The following is an 8,122-nucleotide window of genomic DNA, read 5'->3' as shown; positions in this document are numbered from 1 at the left end:
ACATCCAGTTGGTTGAGTCCATGATCAAGAATTAATAAACATAAATTTTTCCATAACATTCCCTCCTGTTTATCCGAATAGGATAACCAAACAAAAGGAAGCAATGAAAAAAAACAAAACCAAATAAGGAAAAATAATAAGAAGCAAAATAATGAGGAATTTCATCCACTTCCATAACTTGTCGCCACTAACTAGGAAAGTAAGTAAGTATGTAAAAGTTTATTTATAGAGCGCCAAATCAAGTAATAGAAAAGGGGTAAACCAGGAAAGGTGATCATCTCAGTAGTCACAAGGCCCAACAGGTTACAAATCAATTCACTCAAGACAAAAGCAAAACTAAATTGATGGGCATCAAAACAAGAAAAGTAATAAGTAAAGTAATAAACACTACGATCAGATATAAAAGGTTCAGAATCAACACTATGAGGTAGGCACACAGCATGAAGTGCTGCAAGCATTGACAATGCGGATCGTACTCTCAATCCTGTTAACTTGTCCAAAGAATCATTCCATACAGAGTTCAATACAAAAATCGGCAAAATAATAAGAACAAAAAAGATCATAAACACAAATAATGCAAACACAACTGACAAAAACATCTTACAGCCGTACACAGGGATCGGCTAGATCAACGCAATTATAACCATAAGAAAAGCTATTTCATACGTATTGAAATGAATTTACTGTGATGCACAATTCCACGACTTATGGCAGTTCCTGTAAGGAGATTGGGAAGGGTCAGCAAAACCAGATAATACACAGAAAACATCAGTTCGCTGTGTTGAAACATCAGGTGAATTTAAATCAAAGCTCCAAGGTGCAAACGAATCCTTCAGTGAAGGAGGAAAATTGAAGGTGTAATATTAATTTTCACAGCTGTAACCATGGCAGAGCTGAGGCAAACCAGGCGTTCTTCATCAAAGGGCTTGTCCGTAGACTGGGAGTCTTGGTTGGAGAATAGGTTAGAAAGTCAGAGTCCTCTTCCGATGATCAGGATGGTTTCAGTCTTGGGATGAGAAGTATCTTGAAGTCCAGGTCCAGAACATGAAGCGCAAAGTTCAACTTCTGAAAAGGAAGACTTCAGGGTCCTTCCGTGGCGTGTCGAGGCGGTTGTCCAATTGTCAGGGAGCTGATCTTATCCCCGAAAAGGTCCTACAGGTCTTTGACCGTGAAACCAGTCTGGAGGTTTGGGTGCGGGTGCTTGAGGTAGTTGATCCTTTCCCAGCGTCTCTTCTTCGCCGTGTCCTGTTGTAGTTGTGTCCAAGGGGTCTTCAGCCGAGGTGGATGCAGGTTACATTGTCCTGTAGTAGAGGCCTGCACTGAAGCCCTAGGCCCTCGGGTCGGCCCGGCCCGACGGCCCTCGGGTCGGGCTTCGGGCCAACGACTGTGCAATTACCTCGGACACGGGCCGGGCCGGGTGCCTTTATTTTTAATCGAATTTGTTTTAAAAAATTGAAACACTTAAACGCAGCAGTAGAGCCCTGCGCGGGACTGTTTTCTTCATGCCGCTGAATTTCTGACCATTACCGCCTGTGTGTTACACTCCCGCCCGCACCCGCAGCGTACATGTGTACTCCCGCCCGCACCTGTAGCGTACATGTGTACTCCCGCCCACAACCGCAAAACTCAGAGAAATGATTACCTCACAATAAAAGAGATGTATTGAGTTTGCGTCCTCAACGTGTCATTTTATAGGTTATCCGCTTTCACCGCAGCTCTGCGCTCCGTTTCAATCAAGCTGTACAGCAGGATTTCCCCTCGTAGCGATATTTTCTCTAACTCTGATTGCTTCATGCTATAGATCGCTGGAAAGCTGCTTTTATGTACTTTTAGGAACCGTTGGAATTATTTGAATCTGATCAACCATTCAAAAGTTATAAAACGGAGCATTTTGGATGACAAACTCGCACGTCTCTGAATCTTTGTTGTGATTCGTTGCGCTCCAGACAGGAAATCCCGGTGGCTATCATAATGTACTGTATATGCACGGAAAGCCCCATTTTTAATCTTTTCAGCACTTTTGGAATTTTAATGATATCTTGAACTAGAGCAGGGATCGGCAACCCGCGGCTCTTCCATCCATCTGATGCGGCTCTCTGTGCTTGTAAAATAATGAATGGATATTTAAATTAAAAGCTTTATATTTTACTGCATTAATTTTAGATCTGTAAGCTAATTCTAAATGTAAAGATTGTCTGCGTAAACCTGAACAGGTCCAACCCGGTCTTACTGTGAGACCGGGTTGACGCGTCACGCTTGTGCGTAATCATAGGCGCTTCCTGAGCTGAAGAGGATGTGAGATTCTGGGATTCTCCTCAGACGGCTCCTGGATGCGTCGCCACATTGGAGACAGGAACAAGCGCTATTCAGCCAAAGTTTCATCATCAGGGAACATTTTCTAAGTGACAAGTCTCTCTGAGAGACCGGGTTTGGAAAACACTCGCTTCAGTGGGAGGAACCTTCCCGCATGCGCTCTGGTTCTGCGACTCGCTCAGCTGCGCTGAGCAGTGTCCATCTCAGATGTTCAGATGGGAATCTTTTCTTGGGTGATTTAGCTACATCTGCGATGTGTGTAACGAATAAGATGTCAGATCATCTGCATGCGTCGGGGTAATTTTTTCTATTCTTTCTCCGTCAAAATAAACGGTCAAATACGGGAACTGTCCGGTCAACACAAGCCCTGCTTTTAACGGTTCTGTTTTCTTGTGAAAATTGTTGCAAAGAGATAAAATTTAACTTGATAACCACCAGAGCCAGTGCGCCGTCGTCTCCGTGACGGTAAACGAGGGGAAAACAAATGGATTGGATCCTGCACGTCTTTTAACACATTGGTCAGGATTGACGCACTTTGTTTTCATTTAGTCGGTAAAAAAAAAGTCGGGCTTGGGCCGGGCCAGAGAATCCTGAAAACCTTTTCGGGCTGGGTCGGGCTGGGGCTCCACCCCCTCGGTCCGGGCCGGACACGGGCTCAGATTTTAGGCCCGTGCAGGGCTCTATCCTGTAGGAGGGCTCAGGGCGAGCCCCAGTCTGTCATTTCAGTTCCGGTTCTAGTACCCCCTGAAATGCTGCTGGTCTCAGTTGTTCCATCAGGTGCTGAGAGGCGGCCCAAGTGCACGCCATGAGAGCGACCACCATCATCAACAATGTGGTGAACCCAGCAAGTTCGAAGCAGATCTTTATTTGACCTTATCATCACCGGGTTTGAGAGACGGCACCCTAGTGGTGGCCCACCCCTCTGTAGCCCGGACTTTGTTGCCGCCCTAGTGGCGGTTGGTTGATAAGCTTGCAATAGGATCGATTAGTCCAAGATGGCCTCTCAGCAATCTTCACAGCAGTGGGAGTAATGAAGAGTACTTTGAATGGACCTCTGGCCGCCCCATCTATTTCGCTTCAGCACCTTCATCAGAACCCAACTTCCTGGTTTCAAGACCTGTGGCGAAAAAGCACAAGAAAATTCTGGGAGATCACTGTTGATTTTGGATTGTTTTCAGCAACAATCATCTAATATTTAAGGTAATTCCATCCAGGTAGTGTAGTAATGTGAGGAAATCGTTATCAGCCTCCCCTCCTGTTGAGGCATGAGGCAACTCAGGGCTCACCAGAAACAAAACATAAACAAAAGGGTCCGATACCGGCAAGCTTTGCGCCAACTCGATGTTAAAAGTGGACCTCACATACATGTGAAAAAACACAAACACCCATTCCCAAGGAACCTGCAATTACTAGATCACGTCAGCAGAGGGCAGAGTTGTGCAACACAGTGTGTATAAAAAAATAAAACCAAAACAAGTAAACAACTAACAAAAAGCCATAATCCATGAAAATAAATTGAAAATAAACACAAAAAATGATTTGCATCATCTAGGAGTAACAGGAGAAACGGTGGTAAAAGAGCTGCGGCAACATCTGAAATCCAGTGAAATCAAAAGAAGCAACCCATCTGGGAGAGCTTGTCAGCTTCCCCAACTAATAACAAAACAGAAATATCATAGAGTCCACGCGTTCATTTTCATTCTGCCAGAGACTTTCACCTCTAGTGACCTCATAGTTTAATCTCTTTGCTTCCAGCACTGGAATCAACTAACAACGACACCAGTCCTAATTATAAAAATAATATTTCAAATCCACATGGATTCAGTAAGGTAAGGTCACTTCAGAGAACATCAGCAACATGCAAGGTCACTCAGTTATGCTGCTCAAATGATGTGTAAAATGTGTCAACAGGAGATAAATACTGTTAAATTAGAGCTGCACAAGCGGATTTGGACAGCAGAATTATCAAAAAATTAATAAATAAAACTCAGTAAGTTCAATTGAACAATAGATTTTTCTAAGAAAAATAAAACTCATTTGTCACATAGATTCAGCGAATGATCAAAAATAAAATAACTGATGGTGTTATTAGATACACACAACCCTAAAGGTGTTTGAAAAGATGTTAACCATTTCAGGTAGGGACATGACGCTCTAAGCAAAAGGAGGAAAAATAAAACAAACTAAGAAATAATTCATAAGTTACAAACGTGTACTTTGTGTAAAAATGGTTATACCACAGGAGCCTAGAAAGAGTTTAAGAACTAAAGGGTCAAGCAGAGGAGTCCAACTAAATGTGATAATGAACAACTAAAGGATTTATACTCGGAAAACAACAAACAACAATCAAAAATAAAAGACTGACAAACACAAGAACTGCTAGATTCATATGTAATCAGGTCGTTTTCATGTTAATGTGACCATCACACAGCAGTTGTCAGGTCATCATACCACTGAGCAAATCTAAGGGTCATTTAGAGCAAGTGTCACCTTATAAAGCTTGTCTACAATAACAGAACGATGATGAAGAGTCAAGGGCGAGAGCGTCTGATGAGCTGCAGCTCTGCTGAATTAAGGAGGTGATAAGAACGTGGGAGCTAATCTGCTCAAAAGTAGGAGCAAAATAAAGGATTTGTAAAAGCAACAGGAAGCATTCACTAACCTAGACAGAAGGAGTTCAATATTAAATTACATAAACATTTCATTTAGAAACGATACGGACTGGCTAACACGAGGCAGAGGTATGTGCATAACTGCTATACTCTTCATCATTATTAAAGAACTAGGCTCCGATCATAAATCAATGCTACTGGAATCATGGACACTAACTCAAGCTTTAGGTAACTTCAGTCATAATTGGGGAGATTTGTTTACAAGACTCATTTGTTAGGAAAGTTGTGAATGGACTAAACACGAGGTTCTTGGAGGAGTCTGACCTTTAAGAAGTCATAAGATAACAGCAACTAGATAAACCATTATATCTAGAAATCTCAAATGGATCATGTTTACAGGGATACTGGACAGTCTCTAATGGACACTGTCTAAAGATCTGCTCAAGCCAAGCAAACCAGAACTAGGCTCAAGACACGATAATGTTTAAAAAACACAATCACTACTTTAGAAGGGTCGGGACGTCATGCATTAATCTCTAACTTCCTAAGGATACGGTGATTTGTGTTCAAAACAAAACATTTACCCGTCTCTCCTGTCTGAGACATTCCATGACTGGCCGGAAGATCTCCTAGCAGGGGCAGCTTGTACATCCTGCTTAAATATTATTTTGATTTACTCTCATGGTCAAGGTATTATTGGTGTTCAACAGACGCACAAGCGTCAGATAATTAGCAGATTGGCGAAAGGAATCAGATAACCACCCCGCTCGAAGAGGGACGCCTGATCCGTCCGGTCTGAGCAGGTCAGCGTGACTCAGCAGTCTCGGTTGTTTGGGTTTCGGTAAGGAAACTGTGGGATTTTCATTTTCAGGGCATGCGGCCCTGAGAAGTTGCATCAATCACGTAAAAATGAAAAAACTATTACATTTACTACGAAACAGCCAAATCACTCATTCATCATCTAAATCCTATTTAAAATAAATGTATGTATGTACAAAGATTTTTAAGCTTCATCATGTTTCATGAAAACCAAATTATGAAAGTGGGTCATTTCATACCGTCTGCCCTTAAAGAAAAGTAATGTTTAGACATTGACTGATTTTACATGATTTATATTTCAATAAATTTATTTGATGTGTTCATTATGTTGTTTAAAATCTACCAACATGTAAATGTTTTAGTCTGAAACTGCGTGAGTTTATTCCTCCCAGGTCTAAGTGAGCAAGGCCACGCATCTGTGTCAACATTAACGCAATCTCTACCGGTTTAGGAAACATGGCCCCATGTTTTACATCTCAGAGGACAGAGAACCTCAGATCAACTGTCCAGCTGCTCCACTCTTGTTTTCAAGTGTGCAAACTCCGTTTTTAATCGACTTTTCTTTGTTTGATATTTTCCTTCAGCAATTATTTCCCAAACCCTTCCTGATTCTTGCTTCAGCCTCTCGGCTGATAGAATATTGTCTGTTACCATATGCATGTGTTTCTGAAACGACCTTGCAGTTTTAACCACAGAGGAACGGGAAATTCTGTGTCAAAGCATTTTAAAAGTTCCCAAGCTGTGAGAATTGAACCAATTTAAACTTTTTAAATGTAAATTCCCTACAGCAGCTTGAATCTGCTGTCTCGTTTAATTTTACTTCCAGACCTTTTCTCCCCTTGTTCTGATCACGGTGTCCGCTAATCGGAGATCTGAACAAGTTTCTACATTTTGACAGACGGCAGAAAGATTCAATTGATGATAAACGATAGTGTTCAAAATGCAGTTTTGAATTCAACAGGTACTGCACACCAGTTCATGTCCACACGGGTGTTATTGTCATCAGCTGAACTCCCTTGTCTTGGTTTTAAACATCAGAAGCGAAGATTTTAAAAACAAAATAAGGAGATAAAATGCAATCTGACAACAGTCATTAGTTTCAATAGGTCTGGGATTACTGTTTGACTAAACACACACTCTTAGCCAGGGCCGTGCAGAGACCTTTGACGGGGCGGGTGCTCAAAGTAAAAAAGGGGCACTTATAGAGCAATCCAATAAGTTAGAAAATTCAGATAATGAGACCCTTGGGTTCAAACAACATAATAAAAATATATCAATTAGTGTCATTAGTGTTAATGTTAGTTCATAAATAATAGTTTTAGCTTTTAAAGCTGACTTATATCTAGAGATGTTACAACCACATATTTGCCCCTGATCCGAGTCCAAGTTGTTTGATTTTTGATTATCTTCCAATACTGAGTCCTGTTCTGATACCAGGTGATGATGCAACGCGTTATAAAAGAAGAAAGAAGTCTTCCTTCTGTCTGTATTTGTTATTTTGTTATTTTAGCCTGAAAAGGTCACTCATTCAGGAAGTACATTTAACAGGAATCAAGATACTTTATTGCTATTGCACAGGTGTACAACCAAAGATATGTTGTGCTTACTAAGGATAGCTCTAGTAAGAGGTAGTAAAATAAATGTAAAATAAATGCACCACAGAGACTTATCCAGTGTGATCTACAGCTATGTTAGCTGAGATCTTTTTCCTGTCTGTAGAACATTCTTGATCCCATTCCATGATCTCACTGAACTTACCACTAAACATGAGAGCTCTGCTACCAACCTAACAACACCACCCTTCACACAAAGGCACCATCATCCCATACGTGGCAGGAGTCTCAGAGAAACTTAGAAGAATCTTCTCCAAACACAACATCCCGGTAAACTTTAACCCAACAGCACCCTCAGACAGAACCTGGTCCATCCAGAAGACAAAACACCCAAACAGAAGCTCAGTGGGGTCGTTTATGCAGTCCAGTGTAGGAGCACTGTCCAGATGTTTACATTAGAGAAACTAAACAACAAGTACACAAGAACATAACACAACACAGGAGAGCCGCCTCTTCAGGTCAAAACTCTGCAGTCCACCTCCACCTGAAAGACAAGGGACACACCTTTGAAGATGACAAAGTCCACATTCTGGACAGAGAAGATAGATGATTTGAGAGAGGAGTAAAAGAAGCTATCTATGTCAAAACGTGAAAACCCCACTTTAAATAGGGGCGGGGCTTAGATTTCACCTTTCCAGTACCAATAATGCAGCTTTAATCTCATTCTGTCAGGTTCGGTGGCAGAGCTGAAGCGTGGCTGAGAAGATCTGTTGCCCAGACGCGGAGTGATGGAGATAACCAGCGTGGTTATATCCTCCAGGTCAG

The sequence above is a fragment of the Nothobranchius furzeri genome, chromosome 11, assembly GCF_043380555.1.
Source record: "Nothobranchius furzeri strain GRZ-AD chromosome 11, NfurGRZ-RIMD1, whole genome shotgun sequence".
Lineage (NCBI taxonomy): Eukaryota > Metazoa > Chordata > Actinopteri > Cyprinodontiformes > Nothobranchiidae > Nothobranchius > Nothobranchius furzeri.
Note: the sequence above shows the minus strand (reverse complement) of the source record.